The following is a 22,356-nucleotide window of genomic DNA, read 5'->3' as shown; positions in this document are numbered from 1 at the left end:
TTTGTATCTACATTCATGGAGTTCTCAACTGAGGCCAGTGCAACTCTGACCTCCAGGAGAGAGTTGCCAATGTCTGGAGACCACTTTTCATAACTGGAGAGATGGGGGACACAGAGCAGAGGACAGGGATGTTACCAAACATCTTACAACACCCAAAACAGTCTTTCACAACACAAAATATCCATCCTGTAATGTTAGTGATGATGAGAGTAAGAAACCCTGATATATAAGGAAAAAAAAGTATAATGCTATATAAGCCATAAGGCTATATAAAGTATTAGGTATGTACAGCTCTTTTAAAACTACATATAAATGAACATTGTATGTGGCATTCTGTGAAAAAAGTTGTTTTTTTTTTTCCCCTTAAATAATTGTATAGCTCAATGGAAAATTTTTAGTAATTCACTAAATATTAAGAGAGCTTGTGTGAAGTGATATTCAGGTTTTAACAGTGTAAAATATATCTTGAATTTAACATTTTGAAGAATGTATCCATTAATTCTGACTCCACTATCAATAATTATTTAACAAAGGACATTTGTTGAACATGTTTAATACTGAGTCCTCTGCGTTCAGCAAGAACACAATGTAGCTTGGCAATTTGCTGAGCAAGTGTCTTATTAGTTCCTTATTATAGGAAATATTTAGAGCTTTAGGACTCTATTTCATGTAAAATAAAACCCCTCAAAATATACTCCAGAAATGAGAAAGCCACAGACCTGTAGAAATCAGTATGATAAAAAGTATACTCATAGCTGAATTGTCATATCCTGTGAGAAATACTTAAATGAATTATTTAGGCATAGACTATCAGTTCTTTTCTTTTTATAAGTCATTCTTTTATTTGTGAAAACATCTTTCCTCTTTAAAAAAAACTTACCTCATTAAACTCATTTTGATAGTGACAAATAAATTAGACTTTTATACTAACCTTAAAAAACTAGGTTCTTTTATCCAAAAGGATAATTTCAAACAAAAACAAACTAGTGATTTTTTTTTTACCTTAAAATAACTTCGGTATTTCTGAACGCCATGCTGAAGAACAAAGAGGCCAACAGATGCACTTGTCACCACACACAGTTAAACTTTCTAAACACAGTGTCTCTTTAGCACAGGATCAACAATCAGTTTACCACTGGAAGAAACCCAAATGCTATATATTTCAACTATTGCAGAGTCAGCTTGGAGTTCTCTGAGAAGCAAAATATACTTGGTATCACATATGTGACATCAAATACGCAGGAGGCCATCAGCCTGAGGCTGTCCCCATTCTTTGAGACCCTACGTGACAAACCACAACTACTTCAGCACCTACACCTTCTTTAGGACTACATTCTTCTAAGAGCTGGGTTTCAAACTAACAGCTGAGCTCTGGCCAATCACAGGCAGACAACTGATGATATCATAACCAAATAAGGCAAGAACCTAGGGCTACCAATCACATTATGTCTGCACTTCACTTCCCCGGACTGCAGGACACGCTGCAGAAAGGAGTTCTCTGCCCACTTTGGGTTTTGAGCGCTGCCCAATTCACGAACTGCTCTTGGCTCAAACTCTGTCCATATGAATAAAAAGCACAAGCACTGTAGATACCGGGAATCCAAACCAGCCGGCGACCCACGTCCTTTTTCACAGATGTTGTAGGCTTCTATCACCTGTTTCTTTTCCCATCATTTATTTCATTATTTCTTTTTTTTACTTGCTGGACTGTCCAAAACTTCAATCTTGCCTTTTCCACCTTCCGAATTAGGAAGCTTGATGTTATCTTCAGTGCCTTCACAAGGCACGCTGTCACCCTTGTCCTCGGAGGAGGAACTCTCCTCGGAACTGTCTCCTAACTCTCTTCTGAATGGTCCTCTTCCTTCCAATCCAACTGATTCATCTCAAACAAGGCCACATCCATTTGTATACTTTTCCCAGAGTCCCATCAATATTTTCAATGCTGAAACGACCAGGTAGTGCAGCTGCCATTTCTTTTCTTAGCTTTTCATTTGCCTGGGCCATCTGTGGGAGAAAGCTCTGGACTTGAAATCTCAAGTGCCTGGTAATAATAATAGAATTAAAATGAGGGAATGTCCATCATGGGAAGCAGTCCACAAAACAGACTCACAGAATGACAATTACTTTAAGTAACACTCTGACCTCAGAACCAGCCCTTAAGGCATTCAGATGTGGCACGGCAAGATCCTCAGGTGATCACTAATGTCATAAATAAGACTTCACATAAATAATTGTGAAATTGAGAACAGAAATCATGTACACTTATTCCCCATGTAGGAACTCTCCTTAATGAGTTGTACTATGAGAATTAACTACTAAACATGTTTTCAAACAGTACTTTATACACTGTGTGTGGGGGGGGGTACAAACTGTTGAAATCTTTACTTATTATACAGTTGATCTTTGTATATAAAAGTAATTAAAAATTAATCTTAGTGAAGAATGAGATGGGAGAAGGAGTAAGAGGTGGGACAGGAGTCAGGGTGGGAGGGTGGGTACGGGGGGAAGAACCACTATATTCCTAAAATTGTACCTATGAAATTTACATTATTAAATAAAATCTCCAAAAAATGAAAATCTCAAATCAACCACTGAAAATTCATCTCAAAGAACTAGAAAAAGAACAAATTATAACTCAAACTTAGCAAAGGAATGAAATGATAATGATTACACCAGACATTTTAAAAAACAGAGAAAATGGAAAAAAGTAAACAATACAAATAGCATGGCTTAAGAGCACCAAAATGGACACTTCAGAAGATTAAGGAAAATAGAACACTCAATGAAAGTCAGAAGTAGAAGAGGATTGCAAGTGATGCCACACAAAAGAAAAACAGTTATGACAGATTACCTAGAACAAGTATATGCTGTAAAGTTGTATAACCTAGAAGAATAGATAATGAATCATAAATCTATAAGATTTAATCCTAAAACATGAACAGCAGGAACCTATCTGTAATTGATAAGAAGACTAAATCAGTTACAGAAACCTTGCAACAGAGAAAAGTCCCAAGACTAAATGACTCCATTGGATAGTTCTACAAAACATTTAAAGAAAACTTCACAGGAATCTTAAAATGCCTCCAACAAAATGCAGAGAAGGAAACATTTAAGATTTGTTTTATGAGATCAGCATTACCCTGATAGCAAAGCTCGACAAAGATTCTACAATAAAACTACAGACTATTATAGCTGATGAATGCTGTTGTGAAAATCCTCAACAAGGACATTAAATTCTAGCTACTCTCCTTCTGATCCAATTTCCTGCTGCTGTGCCCAGAAAGGCAGAAGAGGATAGTCCAATTACTTGGTTCCTTCCCACCCACGTGAGAAACCCAGATGGAATTCCTGACTCCTGTGTTTCAACTGGTCTTACCAGGGATACTGTGGGCATTTGGGGAGTGTCCCAGTGGATGGGAGCTCTGTGTTTGTGTGTGTGCGTGTGTGTGTGTGTGTGTGTCAAAGAGAGAGAGAGAGAGATTCCCACTCCTTCTCCCACTCCCTCTCTCTTGCCTTTCAAATAAATAGACTTCTTAAATTAAAAATTAACAAGGCTGTCACCCCAGGGCCTTTGCACAGGGTGTTCCCTCACCCACCCGCCTCCTCACTTCCCCCATCCCTGCTGCCTCCTGTCCCAAGCTCCCCAGTGACTTCCTGCTAAGATTCCCCTTTGTCCCTGCCCATGCTGCATCTGCACTGGGCACACAGTAGGCGCTCAGCAGATGCCGGCTGGGGGACACTGAGGGCGGCAGTTGGTTCCTGGGAAAGCAGCCCCCCGCAGCTGTGCCCTTGTGTGCCCTGCCTCTGTCCTGGGCCAGTGTCCCCTGCTCCCTGCCCCGCAGCAGGTGCTCAGTAGACCTGCACCTGCCACTTCTGTGGCTGCCAGCAGGGTGAGGGAGGAGCTGCGAGTGACCTTGAGGTGTCCCTGGGCCCCCTCCCCCACTCCCCACCTCCGCAGCCCCTCCTAGATGGCTGCCCTGGGGTGGAGGGGTGGAGAGAGCATGGGCGAGGGTGGCAAGCACAGGTTACAGCCTGCCAGGCAGTGGGGTGGTTGTACCTGGTTGCCAAGGTTATGACCGTGTCTCCTGGCCGCTGACACAATCGTCGCCATGATGGTCTTGGCTGGCCATGAACTGTGTGCCCGCCCTCCCCTCTCTCATCTGAGAGGCGGGATTGACAGCTGAGCCTGTGGCTGTGAAAGCCTATGCTGTGGGCAGTGAGCGACCCCCCAGAGCCCCCACACCATCATTGCCACTGCAGGCTTGGCAGACGGGGGGCCTCGGGGGAGCCTCGGGGACAGCCCAGGGCTGAGGTTGGCAGCCAGAGCCACGGAGGGCTGGAGGCAGGGCCGAGTGGGCGGGAGTATGCGTGTGGCGAGGGCCTGGAGACCACAGCCCACAGCCCTGGGCTGGGTTTTGAATGGGGTTACTTCCTTGGCCACTACGCAGGAAGTCTCCAGCACAAAGTTCTTATGGAAAATTTCAGACGCCAACAATGCCAGGAGGCACACTCGACGCCCCCGACTCCCCTGGGGCCTCTCGGGCCTGTGTGGCCCAACAGCTAAGCTGCTGTCCTGGACGCCCGCACCCCAAGTCAGAGTTCTGGGGTCAAGCCCCCCTCCCCAGGCCCACTTCCGCCGCAGCTCCCTGCTCTGCGCACCCCGGGAGACAGCAGGGACAGCTCTGGGGCCTGGGTCTCTGCCAGCCACGTGGGAGCCGGAAGGAGCTCCTGGCTTCCGTTTGGGACCGCCAGCACCTTGTGCAAAGGCCAGGAGACAGGAACAGGACCAGCGCTCCTGGGGGTCAGCAGAGAGGCCCTGTGGCCAGGACAGAGCAGCGAGCAGGGGCAGAAGAGTCCAAGGACCGCGCAGGACGTGGGTGGTGCTGAGCCCCATGGGGGAGGGGTGGCCAGGAAGCAGGTGGGCGGTCCTGGGTTCCTGGGTGGGGACACTCTCCCCCACCATGGGACAATAGCTGTGGCTCCCCTCGGCCGGCCCCAGTTGCTGGATTTCGGGGTGAATGGTGTAGGACATCGGCTGCCGGTCTTCCTCCTGTGTGCCGAGGGCCGAGTGGTCTGGGACCCGCCCTGCCTTAGCCAGGCTTTCTCTTCCTGTCCTACCTGGCAGGTTTCAGCTCCCCTGGCTCCTGGCAGGTCTGGTGTTGTTTGCTCCTTGGAAGCTTCCGGATCAGTTCTGGGGCTGGAGCTCTGAAGGTGACCCCAGCATTTGGATGTGGAAAGCTGGTGGGGCGCCAGGCAGCCTTGCGGGTGCGTCTGGTGCTGGGCAGGCAACGGGGACTCGGGGGTGGCACCTGTGGGCACCCGTGCCTCAGCCGTTGCCTGCGCCATCTGATCACTGCCCAGGCTCTCTGCGCACCGCTATCCTCACACCTGTCACCGTCCAGCCCCAAGCCGGCACTGGACACCTGGTGGCCTTCGTTCCTGGGCGAATCCTGACCCCTGCTGGCCTCCATTGGTGCAGCAGCCCAAGGCAGGGTGGGCAGACAGTGGCGGGAGGAGCATGCCATAGAGCTGATCAGGGTCCTGGGTGGAGGCAGGGCCTGGATCCTCTGCAGAGGGACACACGTGGGTCCTGCTTGGATGAGACCCTGCGGCCAGGGAGGTGGGTGTGGCCGTGCTGAGGGAGGTCTGGAGCCCTGGGCGCCCCAGGTCTTGCCCTGGGCAGTCCCCATCTCCAGGCAATCCCGAGGCCTCTGGTAACATCCACAGAGTGGCTGAGTCTAGGCAGGAGCAGGCCCCTCCCCATGGCCATTGAGGGGACAGCGCCATGTCCCAGGGCTGGGCAGAGGCGCTCCTTCCTTCTCTCCGCCTCCTCCCACCTGGCTCTGGGCCTCAGTTTCTGCACCCATGAGGTGGGGGTGGCCTTGGAGCCCCGGGGCGGGGGCGGGTGGGGGTGCTGCGCCCTGGCTGCTCACCCTCTCTGGACCTGACGGGCAAGGGGGCGGGGGGCGCAGGAACCAAAGCTACTCCTGGACAGGGTGGGGGCAGGCTGCCCCTCAGCGAGGTCAGGATCCTGGCCGCCTCCAGGGCCCACTGTGGGGTGGTGTCCTGGGGTTCTCCCGTGGCTCCGGGTTCCCGCTGGGGCCTCCGAGGATGTCTCCCAGAGCCGGCCCTCTGTGGACATGACCCGAGGCCTCTCTGCCAGCACGCAAAGCCGTGGGCCGTGACCGTGGGCACGTGCGACAGGGCTGGACTCTGCTCCATTGCCCTAAGCCCCTAGCCCGGGGGCAGAGGCCTGCGCTGACCTCGGGCAGGGAGCTGGAAGGGCGGGACCCGGGCAGGGGTCAGTGGGCGGCCTCTGGCGGACATGGTGGGCGGGTTGGTGCGGCGCGGCGGGCCAGGATTTATAGCGGCAGCGCTGGGGACCCAGTGTCGCCGTGGCTGTGCTGCCCCAGTTTCTGTGCCTGCCCTGCTGTCTCTAGCCCCCTTGTGAAATATTAAAGTTTCCATGGAATACTGAAGGCAATAATGAAATATTAAACTTGTTCACTTAAAATATTAACGCACCCACTCAGGGCTGGGCAAGGATCCGTCCGATTGTTCTCCCACACGGCGCTGGGCACCTCAAAGGATCCCACACCGCTCAGGGCATGGCGCTGCCTCGGATCTCCCCGGCTCCTCACAGGCCCCTCACTCAGCACCCACCCCCACCCACCCCCACCCCTGGGGGCAGGAAGCAGCCAAGGGCAGGTGCGGTGCAGGCCAGGCTTGTGACTGGCGCGCCGTGTCTCCGTCTCCGAGGGCCTGGTTGAAGTCCTGGCTCCCTGGGAATGCAGGTGGTGGCCACAAACCCACGTGGAGACCCGGATGGAGCCTGGCCCAGCCCTGGCTGCTGTGGGCACTTGGGGAGTGGAGAGCAGATGGGAAATTTCTCCTCTGGTCTCACTTGGGACACTCGGGGCCCTGGCGTGGAGGGCGCTGGTGGAGGCTTCACTGCAAAGGGAGAAACCCCAGCCCCCCCACCCCCACCCCAGCACATTCTGGAGGCCAAAGCGAGCACTGGGAGGTGCCTGGAGGAACCCAGCTCTGCAAGACCCATCAGGTGGGTCAAGGAGGTGGCTGACCACACGTGCCTGGCCCCGAGCCCACTGTAGGCCCCTCTCCCCCCGAGCCTCCAAGGCATCCTGTTTTTTTAAAGACTGGTTTATTTATCTGAAAGGCAGAGTTAAAGAGAGGCACAGACAGGGAGAGGTCTTCTATCCACTGGTTCATTCCCTGGATGGCCACAGTGGCCGGAGCTGCATGGATCAGGGGCCAGGAGCTCCACTGGGCTCTCCCAAGTGGGTGCAGGGGCCCAAGGACTTGGGCCATCTTCCACTGCTTTCCCAGGCCACAGCAGAGAGCTGGATCGGAAGTGGAGCAGCTGGGACTCGAACCAGCGCCCATATGAGATGCAGACATCACAGGCAGAGCCCTCACCCGCTGTGCCCCAGCACTGGCCCCAGCGCGCTGTCTTCTAATCTGGGCCTGAATGCAAAGTTCACACACCAGAGCCACATGGCAAGAGCAGGGCTGGGCTGAGCCAATGCCTTGGGGGCTGCGGGGGCAGGGAGGGCTCTTTGTGGGGGGCACGGTGAGAGTGTGGGGCCTCAGCGAGAGGAGCTGGAGGCAAGGAAAGGGGGGGCTCCCCTCCTCCACAGTCTCGGCCCTCAGCTGTGAGGCAGATGCCCCGGAGGCTAACCCGCAGTGTGCGGCCTTGGTTCCAAGATGCCCTCTGATAGGGAGCCCAGGCCAGATGGCTGGGAGCAGGTGCAGGGTGGGCTGGGAGCTAATTCTGCAGCCATGGTGCAACTGGCGCCCGCGGGCCGCAGATCCTTGTAAGTCCTGTGAGCCAGGGGCCTGGACTCCAGTTCAGCGCTCGCCTCCTGTGTGGCCCAGCCTCCCACGAAGGAAGGTGCAAGGGGGCGGTGGAATGGGGAGGGGTCCTGGGGCCAGGGGCTGAGAAAGCTAGAGGTGGGCAGGCAGTGGGGCTGGGGCGGGGCTGAGAAGGGGTGGGGCTGAGCCAGTGGACAGTGGAGCCAAGTCGGGTCTGAACTGGGGAGAAAGAAAAAAAAATATATATATATATATATATATAAATAAACAAAACAAAAAAATGAACAAGCTAAGATTCAACTGGCTAAACAGTTCAGTAATAGGACCATTAAAGTGCAAATTATAGTTGGGCTCTTTGCTAGTAAAACTAATTGATTTGTTTTGGAGAGATTTTTAATGATGCTAAGGAATGTTACATCGATTATGAAAATAAAATTAAAGGCCAATGCAAAAGTACAAATGCATATATTTATAACAGCACATGAAGTTTCTGAAACCATCATTATCTACAGTGCCAGTCATTTCAAAGCAGAGGACATGATAACATCCGAAAATTGTAAAGGACATTTCCTCATGAAAAAAAAAATTAGGCTCATTTAAAACAAAGTTCTAATATATTTTTCTTATAAGTTGCAACTAAAACAGTTGAAATTTCATTTCTCTATGGTAGTGTTCTTGCTCTGAGTCAAAGATTGTCAAATAGTAAAAATTTATACTAAGTTAAAATAACACAAAATAATTTTGTTCAAGTCCAGAAAGGGGTATTTAATTCCACATGTGGTTTTGTTCTTTTTTAAGAGAACAAAACTATAACCCATTTCTACTAAACTATTGCTCAAATGTAGCAATGTGAAAACATGAATAGGATTGATTGATTCATTCATTCATTCATCTATTCAAAAGCAACATATTAAAGACCAGTGGTGTGCAGTGGTAAAAAGTAACAGAAGAGACTCATGTGGTCCATGCATTAATGAAGAAAAATCACTCAGGGAAAGTGGCCATTGAATATATAGTTTAGAAAGAACTGGAGTAATCTCTGATCTATATGAAACCATCAAGGACAGTGTCTCTCCCTTGATTAACATTAACTGCTTCCCTTAGCTAACTTACATGCTAACAACCCATAATAGTTATTTATCAGCTTGTTCCATAGTAAGCAGCTATCCCATAATAGTTTTTTTTCCAGGTTTCTGCTGATCTGACCTTTAGGAAAGTCACTTACAGAGGCAGGTCATAACTATCCAAAACCAAGATAGCAACTATAGCCTGCATGGGTAGACCCAGACTGACTGAGAGCCACTTTAGGGTGCACGATAATACTAAAGGGCACACCCATGATGTAGTTTTGCAGCCTTCTTCAAACATGCAATGTATGTAGAAGGCCATCCCTGGAACTTTCCTACTCCTGTAGCCTTTACTTACGCTTTTCCAACACCCAGTTTCACTCAGTCATGCCTTTGTGTACCCTAACCTTATGGATCCCCAAACCCCATTTTTGGATGAGGAAATCAATTAGGGTCATGTTATGTTCCTGATTTCCTACTTGAATATTTTGAAGTCATTCCTTTTTTTTCCAAAAAATATGACTTTTGATGTGTGTCTTTTCTGAGGGCATGCAAAATGGGATATATGTGTCCTCGTCACACCAGTAGCATATTAGTGAATCTGTAATTTAAAAAGAGAATAATTTTAAGTTACTCCTTTTCCCCCCCAACAATGGCAGGATTTGTCTCAAGATTTGAGTCCTTTGTTGTAGAGTATAGATATTACCCGTAATTTACTAATCACCATTATGAGTTATTTAAATTCAGTGATCCCTTCATCGGCAGAGAATTTATAGAATGATAACTGTGTAAAAGGTTATACTTAGCCACAGTGGAGGAAAGGGACACTATCACTCATTGAAATTACCGTTTAGAAGCCCTAGATGAAATGGAGAGTGTTGTAGAGAGGTTGAATGAACATCATTAACAGGGTAAAAATTGCCAGAATCAAATATCAGGGGGCTGGGGTTGTGGCATAGAAGCTTAAGCTGCTGCTTGTGATGCTGGCATCCCATACCAAAGCTCTGGTTTAGGTTCCAGTTGCTCAGATCCCCATCTCGCTCCCTGCTATATGTGCCTGGGAAAGTGGCAAAAGATGGTCCAGGTGTTTGGGCTTCTCCCATCCATGTGGGAGACCAGCATGGAGTTCATGGTCCCTGGCTTTGGCCTGAGCCAGTCCCAGCTATGTGGCCATTTGGGGAGTTAACCAGGGGATGGAAGATCCTCTCTCTCCCTTTCTCTAATTCCACTTCTTCCTCAATTTGTCACAAATAAACTTTTTTGAACTTTTTAAATGAGGGAAATATAATTTTGTTTATTTTGATCATAAAATACAAACTACAGCATGAGTAATTTACACATAGGATAACTGTCAGAAATCTTCCTTAATATTTTTCCTGTTGTCTTGGATTTCTTTGGTTACTGTTTTTTTTTCTTTATAATAATTAAGAGAGACTTATCAGGTCATAGTTCTAGAGACTCAGGGGCTCTGATAAGGGCCTTGCGATGACAGAAGCATTTGAAAAAGAGGTTACATGGCAAGAGGAAGCAAAAGAAAGAGCAGACAAGCCATTAGAACAAGCAATTCTTGAAAGAAGTAGCCTACCCAGTCTGCAAGATCAGCATTAATGCTTTCCAATGGCAGTGCCCCATGACCTAATAAACATCCATGAGGCCCCATCTCTTAAAGATTCTGCAATCTCAACACTACCAAACTGGAGATTAGGCTCCTAGCTCTTGAAATTCTGGGAGAAAGTTTCAAACTAAACCCACACCATGGCATACTCTCTATGGGTTTTGTTATTTGTTTTTGTTTTTGTGTTTTTTTTTTTAACTTTGGGGATTCATTAATTGACAAGTGCTGGCTTTTTAATTGTAAGGACTGATACAAATTGTCAGAAGCCCAAGCTATGTTTAAAACTGCTATCATGAAAAGCAGTTGTAATGCCACCCTCTCTTGAATTCACGTCCTATGGTTTTTCTGCATCAAAACTTTGTTTCCTGGGGCCTTTGCTGTGGCGCAGGGGTTGACGCCCTGGCCTGGGGTGCCAGCATCCCAAATGGGCTCCGGTGCTAGTCCCGGTTGCTCCTCTTCCAATCCAGCTCTCTGCTGTGGCCTGGAAAAGCAGTAGAAGATGGCCCAAGTGCTTGGGCTCCTGCACTCCCATGGGAGACCTGGAAGAAGCTCCTGGCTCCTCGCTTCGGATAGGTCCAGCTCTGGCCATTGCGGCCAATTGGGGAGTGAAGACCTCTCTCTCTCTCTCTGCCACTCCTCTCTCTCAGTAACTCTTTAAAATAAATAAATAAAACTTAAAAAGAAAACTTTCTTCCCTTTCCTTTCAGAGGAAAAATGTCCACTGTTTAAAATTAATTTTTAATTTTGGACTAACACATGATACTTGGTCATTTTGCAGTGATACATACACACATTTCAGTGTATGTACAGTATAGCCTGATCATATAAAGCTGTCATCCTACTCATTTGTTTTTATCTTTTCTTTATACTTGCAGTCTACCAAATTACCTATTATGGTTCTTTCCACAGGAAAGGATACACTGTGAATTATAGCCACCTCCACTGGGCTGCAAAAACACCAGAATGCATTATACTCACCCTAATTTATTTCTCCTTTTTTAATGAAAGGCAGCTGTTTGGGTAAAGTAGCCTTAGCTGATGGTTCTTTTCTTTCATGCCTTGAGAAATAACCTGGCTTCTAAGGTTTCAGATGAAAAATATTCTGTTAATCTTAGGGGGGTTAACTTAAAAGTAACCTGGTGCTTTTGTGTTGCAAATTTTAGATTCACTTACTGTGTCTTGCACTAGTAAGACTTTGATTATAATTCTTTGTGGTGGTGAGGATTTCTTCTGGTCATGTGTATTTGAGTTCCTTTGGCCCAGGACTCCTATACTTGAATGTTAGTATCTTGCTTTGAACTGGTGAGGTTTTCAACTATTATGTCATTGAATACATTTTCTTTGCCTTTATTTTTCTCTCCTTCCTGCTACAGCTTTAATGTGGCCATTTGTGATGTATTTCTCAACTAACTCCAAAGAAAAACCAGCTGGGCTCATGCTTCCAATGTAGTTAACACAATGATTTCTGATGTCATTCAAGAGAGCTCTATGGGACTCACTTTTCATCACTCCTCCGGTACTGAAGAGCATTACTGGCCAGGACTTTAAACATTGATTGACTCGAAGGGCATCCCATTATTGGCTGCAGTTGCCAGTTTGGATGGCATCAGAACTGTGCAAACAAAAGAGAAAATGTGTCTGATATTGAGCAGATATCTAATAGCAGAAGAAAGAGAGGAAAGAGCCACCAGGATAAAAATTCACATGCTAATTAAGTAAAAACTAAAGGTTTCTAGGATGTATGTGGATCTGAATCTAACATAGTAACCAATATTTAATCAATTCAAGCAAAGAAGACTGGAATGTGTAACTTGAGCAGAAGAGGTGATTAGCCAGGTTAAGTAGAATGAAACATCCAAAAGCAAGTCTCCCCTCAGGTGTGGTGCCGTCCACTTGCTCACATGAACTCATCAGGCCTCTCACCCCCTCTTCTTCACTCTCTCCCTTCTCCCTCTCATCCTCTCTGATCCCTCTTAAATATTTTTGTATCTATCTTTCTATCTACCTACCTATCTATCTATCGATCCTTCTTATCTAAGCACAGAATAGTGGAACAATTGATATCTTCAGTAAAACCAACACATAAAACAAAGACAGGAAAATGCCTCTGAAAATCCTAAAGCTGCATTTCACCAGTTAAAATGCAAAAGCAGAGACATTACTTCTTGCTTCATATTCTCAGGTGTTTAAATCCAGGGAAGGGGCTCTGTTGTGTTTTGGACCATCCTAACACTTACCTCTGTATGCAGGTAGTTCGTTCGTTCCTTCCTTCCTTCCTTCTTTTTTGATAGGCAGAGTGGACAGTGAGAGAGAGTCAGAAATGTCTTCCTTTTCCATTGGTTCATGCCCCAATGGCCGCTGCAGCCAGTGCACTGTGGCCGACACACTGCACTGATCTGAAGCCAGGAGCCAGGTGCTTCCTCCTGGTCTCCCAAGGGGTGCAGGGCCCAAGCACTTGGGCCATCCTCCACTGCCTTCCCGGGCCACAGCAGAGAGCTGGCCTGGAAGAGGAGCAACTGGGCAGAATCCGGCTCCCCGACCAGGACTAGAACCCGGTGTGCCGGTGCTGCAGGCGGAGGATAAGCCTATTGAGCCGCAGCACCGGCCGCCTTTTCTTTCTTTTTCTTCTCTCTCTCTCTCTCCCTTTCTCCCTCCTTCCCTTCCTTCCTTCCTCCCTCTCTTCCTTCCTTCCTTCCTTCCTTCCGGAAGGGCACCGAGCCGCTCTTCCTGCCCAGGACGGAGGCCGACGGGAAGGCCTATGTGAACTACCAGGTGATCGGCAAGAACCACATGGTGGTGCCCACGCACTTCTTCAAGGTGCTCATCCTGGAGGCGGCGGGCGGGCAGGTCGAGCTGCACTCCCACGGGATGCCCAAGGCGCCCGTGGACGAGGCCATCCCGCTGGAGCGCCTCCTGGTGCCCATCAAGAGCATTGAGCGGGCCTCGGGGCTGCTCTTAGTGCCCAACAGACTGGCGCGGACCGGCTGCCTCAAGGCCATCACTGGGGGCGGCCAGTGAGGGCGGCGGCCCCCGAGGGACCGCGCTGGGGGAGGGGCACAGTAAAGGCGGCTGCTTTTGGAGAGGAGTCCCAGCTGTGTGCACGCCGGGTGACCCGCTGCTGCCCCGCCACCATCCGGGACCCGACGGGGTCTTCAGCTGGGCTGGGCGCCAGCCTGGGTGAGCCCAGGCTGCAGGACGGCCAGGGAGCTGAGGATGGCTTCCGGGAAGACAAGTGTGGCCATGGCCGGGGCCCCTGTCGAGGACCGGATCCGCCGGGCGGCAGCTGCTTACTCTGAGAGCTGGGCCGGGGCGGTGGCCTGGGGCGCCTTACTGGGGCTGTCCCTCTGCTCCGTCAGCACCCGAGCCCACAGGGCTGCAGGCAGCTCACCGAGGTCCCCCCGCCTGGCAGCGCGGGCCAGCAGGAGCGCCCAGGCTCCCCCGACTCTGGGCTCTGAGCAAGCCTTCGGCGGTGAGTGGCAGCCTGGGGCAAGGGGCTGCAGCCTCCCCATCCATGGGCCCTCCCCCGGCCAGACAGCCCGGCTGGAAGCGGCACGCGTGCAGGCTCACCTCGGTGCAGATTGTGCGGCTGCCCTGGCCAGGGCAGATGTTGACCTACAAGTCAAAGAGGACTCTGGGTTCAGCCACCTCCAGGTTGGGGTCGGCACCCACCGAGGCTTCCAGCCCTTGGAGGTCGCCGAACACCACGAGGGCGTGCTTAGAACCCAGAGGCAGAGGTCACCGGGCAGGCATTCACCCAGTGTCGCGCTCGGCTCCCTGCCCTCATCCCCTCCACCCCCGCAGCCCGGCAGCCCCTACCGGAAGCTGGGCAGCTAGGCAGAGGCCACCTCGGAGCCTTGCTCCGCTGTCCAGATGATCAGGTCGTTCGTAGCAGTCCTGGAAGGGACCTCGGCAAACACAGCACCTGGGGGCAAGGCCGGCTGGGGGGGGGGGATCCCGCTCCCCGCAAGCCACAGCCTCTTGGCTGTGTGTATGCTGGGGGAAGGGGCAGAGGGCGGGGCTCGGGTGGAGGCAGGAGCCGCACGCCGGCCTCCCGCCCTCTTGGGAAGTCCAGGGCTGGTCAGGAGCCCTGAGAGCAAGGAGTAGAGCCATGAGTAGAGCCCTTTGGCCCCATTCCTAATCCCACAGCAGACACTATGAATCCATCATGATTCTCTCCCCCTGGAGGTCCTGGGTGGTGGTCCGGATGCACGCGCAGGCTGGCAGGACCCCCGTCTTACTGAGGCAAGAGGCCAGGCAGTGTAGCCCCAGTAGAGGCCGGCTTTGGTGCGAGGGTCCTGCCCTGACACCATCTTCCCGCGGTAGGTCTTGCACTCTGGAGGGGAAACGGAGGCTGAGAGCGCCGGGTGGGGGGTCCGGAAGCTGGGAGGAGGGGGGTTGGAGCCCCCGGGGCCAGGAAATCCCAGGTACCTGGGAGCTGCTTCTGGCTCAGCTGCAGGGTCACCTAGAGACCCGGCTCCATGTTCCTATCTTCACCTACTGGGGAGAAACCTGAAGACGTGCATATGCCTCCTGAGACCAGCAGGGGTCGCCACATCTCCAGACGCTTGCTAGGGGAACAGGAAACCCAGGGGCTGTCGAGGGACCCTGGGGTCCAGGTCAACCTAGCACCCTCCCAGGATGAAACGGGCCGGATCTGCTCACAGACCGCTCGTCCGTCAGAGGCAGACACGGGCCTGGCAGAGGAACCCCACTTGGTACCCCGTGTCTGGGCCAGCCACCTCCCCTCGCTGAACCACCGGCTCCTGGCCTGGCGGGAAGTGAGTGCCAGGGAGGGTAGCAGCTGTTGCTACTTCCTTCCCTTCCTCCTCCACCAGGGTCTGGCGGCCCAGCCGGCTGTGAGCCGCTGATTTCTGCTGGGTTCTGAACACCCTCCCCAGACCATGTGAACAGGTGGGGCTTGGTGCCCCAGGACCCCTGGGTGACAGGGAACTGGTTCTGGCAGCATCAGTGGTGAGCCTGAGCACTGGCCCTCGCTGACCTGCTTGCAGCCGGTCCAGCTGCCTGTGTGCCGGGGGCGGGGGGGAGCAGCAGCAGATGGCCCAGCTGCCAGGGCCCCGGCACCCATGTGGGAGACTGGGTGGGGTTCCTGGCCCAGGCCCCACTGACAGGCCCTCCAGGGTGTGACCAGTGGGAGCAAGAGCTGCCTCTGTGCCTTCCCAATGAACAGATCAATCTTTTCTGGCCTCCTCCCCAGAGTCCCCTTTGGGGGAACTCACAGGCAGGATCCGAGCTCTCAGGCCCCCACCATGCGCCCCTGGCCTACCTTCTTCATGCCACAGTTGATGAAGGAGCCGTGGCCTGGCTGGGCAGGCTGGTCCACCACAATGCCATTGCGGAACTTGGCCTCCTCATCCTGCCGCATGTGGTGGGAGCTGTCCAGGGGGTTCAGGAGCTCGGGGGCGGGGGCAGGAGTCAGGCAGTGCCAAAGCACAGGGTGGACGGCGGGGACCCTGGGTCAAGTCTCAGCTGCACTCAGGCCTGGCTTCCCAGTGGGCAAGGGTGACTTCCCATCCAGTGGCTGGGAGCGGCATGGGAAACGGGGGTCAGGTGTACCTGCAAACTGCAGCTCCTGGTGCTTAGGGAAGAATGCCTCTCTCAGGTACCTGGCAAGGAAGGCAGATGGCAAGGAAGGCAGATGGCAGATGTGGGAGACCTGGCTGGAGTCCCAGGCTCCTGGCTTTGGCCTGGCCCAGCCCCTGCTGCTGTCGCCCTCTGGGGAGTGAACCAGGGCACAGAAGAGCTGTCTCCCTCTCTCTTAGCCTAAGGGCTGCCCCCTTAAGAGCGCCTCCTACTGCATCTGACCTCTGCTGTCAGGGCCCCTGCCTGGCCACTCCTGCAGAGCCAGGCAGGATGGTGGGGATGGAGGAAAGCCGCTGCCCCCTCTGGGAACCCCACTCCTCCCTGGGCTGCTGGCCCATGGGGTGGCTGCTCACTTGGCATCCTGGCCCTCCTCATCAAACACCACGACCTCGTCCACGCAGAAGATGGCACAGGCCCTGGCAATCTGGCCAGCCAGGTAGGTGCAGCGCTCAGGCGCCTGGGCATTGTCCAGGATGGAGCCCAACAAGGCCACACTCAGGGTGTAGGGCAGCCCTGGGCAAGAGATGGTGCCCTTGGTCAGCCTGGGGCCAAGGCTCACCCTGCTGCACCCCACCCCGGAGGGCCTAGGGAGAACAGCAAGGGCCTCAGTCTGCCCCTGGGAGAAGTGGACAGAGTGGCCTGCAAGTACCCTCTGGGCGGGGCAGGAAGGCAGTTGGCCCAGCAGTTACACGGCAGTGACCGGGTCAGGTGAAGGTCAGGTGCATCTGCCAGCTCACCCCGGTCCTCTGCCTGCGTGGCTGCTTCCTCCTCCTGGCACTGGGCCACCGCCTTCTGGACGCTGCCACTCCAGCTTCTTCATCGTCTTCAGATCTTTCCACTTCTTTTTCTCCTCTTTCTCTGGATGAGAGGACATCTTGATTCGGGGGAGGGAGGAGGCTCCGTGGGTTGGCCTGGGCTCTGGGGTGACACTGGGTGAGCAGCCAGAGCCTCCCCGGCTGGGGTCTGGTGGGACCCAGTGGGGACACGGCCGCTTCTTTCCCCCAGGGGGTTAAGTTGCTGCATGTGATGCTAGTATCCCAAATGAGTGCTGGTTCAAGTCTTGGCTGTTCCACTTCTGATCCAACTCTCCCACAGAGAACTTGCAGGGGAATAGATAAGCAGGGGTCTGTGGTCAACAGCTCCATTGAAGCTACCATTGCTAGGAGGAATCTGTTTTCTATCACTCTCTCCAGTCTCCTTCTCCTCCTGGGATCACCTGCAGCATAAATTATCCACACACAAATTGCCATCTCAGGATCTCATATCTTTTCTCTAACCCAGGGTCCAATCAAGGAGCACGTGTTCTATTTGAGTATGTTTTTAGCTAAAATATCCTTTTTTCTATACTTTTTGTTTTCTTCATGGAACTGACAATTTTTAATAGCGAGGACTTGTTTTCTTAGAATGTTTCATAATCTCATTGGTTTTATTTTTCTCCTTGTGATTACTTTCATGTTAAAAAACTACAAAACTTAGTGTTGTATAATTCCCACTTAATTATGGGAGGGATAATTTTCAAGTGTTTGAAGATTCAGCTCTACTTGAACTCTGTATTAGAAGCCACTTCTTTTTGTTTATTCTAGAAGTGGCCATACCCTGGGAGAACTCTGAGGTTTTATAACATGTATTCTTTTTTTACACAGCTTCCTATACATACCTTAGTAGTCTACAAGATTGATAGGCCTAGGGAAATTTCTAATTATGTTGGAATCACATTTGCAGTATTTCAAATGACTTTCAAAATGTTGGTGGTTTTCAACTCACTTGATGAAATTATAAATGAACTCAATATAAGGAGATAGTTTAACAACTCTTCTCCTAAGTACATTAATTGACATGTCATTCATGTATTTATCCTTCACTTAATAATCTGTAAGAGTAAATAAATAAGCTTCACCACAGCTGAGGTCATTTAACCACAGAAAATTAAATAAATATATTTTTATACATACACATGCATAAAAGTACATATATGCCTATAAATACATATCCTCACATAAATTTTTGTGAATTTTGATGCTTATTGAGCATAAAATAATCTTTTTTAAATTATGAAAACTGGTCTGTTATTTCAGTAATTGAGTATTAAATTTTTTTTACATTTTCATCTTAGAACTATAGCCCATTCACAGTCATTTTTTAAATTTGGAAACTTCATTTTCTTGGTTAGTTTCTCCCCTTCAGAGCACACATGCAATTCAAGTTATTGCACCAGGATTTTTTTTAAACATATCATACAGAGAATTGAACCTGAAATCCATGTGGTGAAGAAAATAAACTTACCCTGTATCCTATCTTTTGCAATGACTGGATATCTTATTGATCTCCCATTCTTTGCTCACTTGCATGGCTAACCAAACATTATGCTAACCAAACATTACCTGCATTGGGGATGTTCCTCCACCCCCATCTGTAATAGCACAACAAAACCTGCCACTCAAAATATCTGTACAAGAGCTTATCTATTTCAAGTTGTAAAGGAGAGTGTATAGGGAAACAAAAGAGGGAGAGAATTCTTTTAACAGAAACATTATTTTATTATATTTCCCCATCAAGTATTTTATCCTGTGCTACTTGAACTTTGAAAGGAATACTATTCTTCAGTACTCTCCAAATTTCCATCCTTTCTAATCTATCAGAGATAAATCTGGCTAAACAGAGTTTCATGGTGGTTGCTAATCTATAACATCAGCTGCCCTGATGCCTTAACTTTTCAACGCAGTCCAGCAGTATTTCAGTAGCACAAGATCTTTCAGTCCTTGCAGGTTAGCCATGACCAGCCTCTAAATCCTACACTGCACTGCAATGCCTGTCTTTCACTGTTCTGTGCTGCCTCTGGTCACCCAGCTTCTATCCATTTTCTGGGTTTTGCTCCCATATGCCACTTATATTATGGGTGATGTGTATTGGTGTGCTAATGTATGTGAGACAACCAAGATTGGTTGTCACCAATTTATTGGGAAAGTTTTACTTTGTTAAGGAAGGATGGGGAGAAGGAAAGGGAAGGGAAAGGAAAGACAGGAAGTTTCACTTCACAGAGGAAAGGCTGTCAAGGGCTACACCTAAGGAAACAGCAACAGCTAGCAGGCTCGAAAGGTGCTTATATATTCTGAGCTATGGCTGCATGGACTGGAGCACACAACAGTGGTATCCTGCAGATTTTGTGGTTGCATGGATCACTCAGGATGAAGTTATCTGAGTCAGTAGAGTGAAGCAGGTGTTGTTCTGAGAATAACCAATGAAATGTGAAGAGTTCCTGTAAAAGAGGCCTTAAACAAAAACAAACAGAAGGCCACTTAGTTGAATGTACATTTTATTCTGAGCTGACGAGGGAGAAGTGGGTCTTTTTCCTAAACAGTGGGCTTCTGCCTTTTCAATTTGGAGTCTGTGTCTCCTCCTCCATTTTTCTTACTCTGTTTCTTTATCAAAGGCTTAGACTTCATGTGATTTTTTTAGTTATCACTAAATGGCCTACCAGATTCACAAATCCATTTTCTTGTATGTTTGTGTTTTTTTCTTTTCTTCTGAACCTTCACTCTCTTACCTATGGTAGAAGAAATTCAGAGATGTGGAGCTCCCACCACCCCAAAAATATCCTGAGGAGTGACAGAAAATCATAGCATATACCTATATAATCATTTATAAACATCTCTATGTAACATATATACCAACCATATTTTCAGATACTGTACAATATTCCTAGGATAAAAGAAACAGAAGCACTTAAATTTTAGTTCTACAAAGTCAGGTAATGTGTTGGATTCTACTTTTTAAAAGCAGCTCTATGACATCTGTAAGCCTTAGATTTTCATCACAATGTAGACTAACAAAAAAATTAAACAACTGGTACAAGGACACGAGCCCAATAAGTTACTATGCAAGATCTTCTGACCAGGTCAGAGTGCCCATCAGAAGGTCTTATCTCCAGACTAAAGTAAGTCAAGAGAGATGTTTCTACCACACACTGTTTAAAAGCATGGACTAGTCCTTTCAGGTGTGAGTTCATTTTTTGTGGTTCCTGAAAACATGACTATCAAAACTCACAGTTAATTATATATAGACCATTAGAACTTTAGTGAAAATCATTAATTTATTCAGAATTCGTAGCATCCCATATAAAATGCATAACTATAACAATGTTGGACAAATACTGAATGTTAGTTGGGAAGCATTTACATATTCTGTTTAAGAATATTACTTTTTGAAAGTATGTCACATGTCTACCTGAAGATACCTTGACAGTTTTTCATGTATATTGCTAATTTCCTGGAAATTTTATAATCAGGGACCAGAATCACTGCTTTAGGGAAATAATTGTTTCACAGTCAGCCACATGTGCTTGTGAATGTGCACGTGATATTCTTATCTAACAGAAAGCAATATCCCACACTTTAATCATTCATGCATTCAGTCATTAATACATTCCTTATTATATTTAGCATATATTTGCTAAGTGCTTACTATGTACTAGGCTTTCATTTTGCTGAAAACTTAGAGAAGATTTTTGTATATAGTTCTAGGGATTTTTATCTTTCATATAATATCTTTTTTAAAAGATCTATTTACTAATTCGAAAGAGGTACACAGAGAGAGAAGGAGAGGCAGAGACAGAGAGAAAGAGAGAGACATCTTCCATCCACTGGTTCACTCCCCAATTGGCCATAATGGCTGGAACTGTGCTGATATGAAGCTAGGAGCCAGAAGCTTCTTTCAGGTCTCTCACATGAGGGCAGGGGCCCAAGGACTTGGGCCATCTTCTACTGCTTTCTCAGGCCACAGCAGAGAGCTGGATCAGAAGTGGAGCAACAGGGACTCAAACCCGGATCCCATATGGGATGCCAGCACTGCAGGCAGCAGCTTCACCTGTAATGCCACAGCACCGGCCCCCATATAATGTCTTATACATTTGAGAAGGAGACACAGTTTTCCTGTTTTCAAACTGAAGAATTTACTTCTTCCTTTTGACTGTTCCCTCTTACAGTTTAGGAGGTGGAAAGATCTACAAAGATACATCTACTGTGTATTTTACCTATTTAGGCAGTCAATAAAATTTACTTTGTAGGTCACGGTGACAATGGGGAAGGGTAAGTATAAGAAAAATGAAACGTGAAAACCAGGCAGTCATGCTACCCTGGAAAAGTACTGCTGCACAAGGTATGTATGGCAGTCTGCTTGGAACCTCTGACCTTATCTCACATGACAAAAAGTAGAGCATTTTGAAACTTGAAATGGAGAGATTATATTGGATTGTCATGGCAATACCTAACAGTGTAAATGTACTTATGAAAAAGAAACAAAGAAAAATTTGGTATAGGAGAAGACTCTGTGAAGGCACAGTAGAGAAAGAACTGAAAGATTAACCTGGAATAACAGAGTGAAGTAACTGCAAGCCAGGAAATGCCTGCAGCCACCAGCACGTGGAAAGGGGTAAGCAAGGATTCTCCCCTACAGCCTGCAGGCAACTGGGGACTTGAGTTCTGCCGGCACCTTTATTTGGATCCACTAACACTAATTTCAGATTCCTGAAATCCAGACTTGTAAGAGAATAAATGTGTGGTATTTAAGTGACAAATTTAAGAAAGTTTATTGCAGCAGATTCAGGAAGCTAAAACAGCAGTATAAATGAATCTGTGGTAGATAGATTGCTTTTTAAAATAAGAAACTGAAAAAATATGCTCATAGTTGAATATAAAACATAGTGGTTTGATAACTTTGATAGTTCAAAAATTCTCTGAGCATCACTTTCTTGAACTTTGAAGTGGTGGTAAAGTAGTTTCTTTCTTTCCTCCTAGCCATGATAGAGATTAGATGTGCTCCCTCTTAGAAAATAGAGAACTTTTAATTCCCTACCAATATGCTGTGTTTTAAAATACAATAAGAAAATGTAAAGTATAGCAGAATCAGTAGATGGAGAGATATTTCTCAATGAAGAGATAATTTGTTACAATTCAAAAAAGGAGGGGGACTCACCTCACCACGGAGGTAGGGACATGGGGAAGCACTGAGGTTTGGTGGCAGAGGGAGAGGGATGAGGTGTGAGTAACAGCTTTGTTACAGTTTCTGCAGGAAGGAACCAGTAAGGTAGGAAAGGCAGGTTTGGGAATAGCTAGTTTGAATAATGTCAGTGGACACTGGGGGCATAGAGATTGTCATTGTTGTCTGGTACCTGTCCTTGAGTGATTACGGAAGTAGGATAGTGCCCAAGAGTGGGAGGCTGATACAGTGGATTGTTAGGAAATG

General features: G+C 48.6%; 1 pseudogene; it reads right to left on the bottom strand.

Moving 5' to 3' along the window:
• Positions 1-13,667: 13,667 nt before the first annotated feature.
• On the bottom strand, positions 13,668-16,969 carry LOC100354490 (putative methyltransferase C9orf114; annotated as a pseudogene).
• Positions 16,970-22,356: the final 5,387 nt, after the last annotated feature.

The sequence above is a fragment of the Oryctolagus cuniculus genome, chromosome 7 (genome assembly GCF_964237555.1).
Source record: "Oryctolagus cuniculus chromosome 7, mOryCun1.1, whole genome shotgun sequence".
NCBI lineage: Eukaryota > Metazoa > Chordata > Mammalia > Lagomorpha > Leporidae > Oryctolagus > Oryctolagus cuniculus.
The sequence above is the reverse complement of the archived record's forward strand: the minus strand, read 5'-3'. Positions and strand labels throughout refer to the sequence as shown.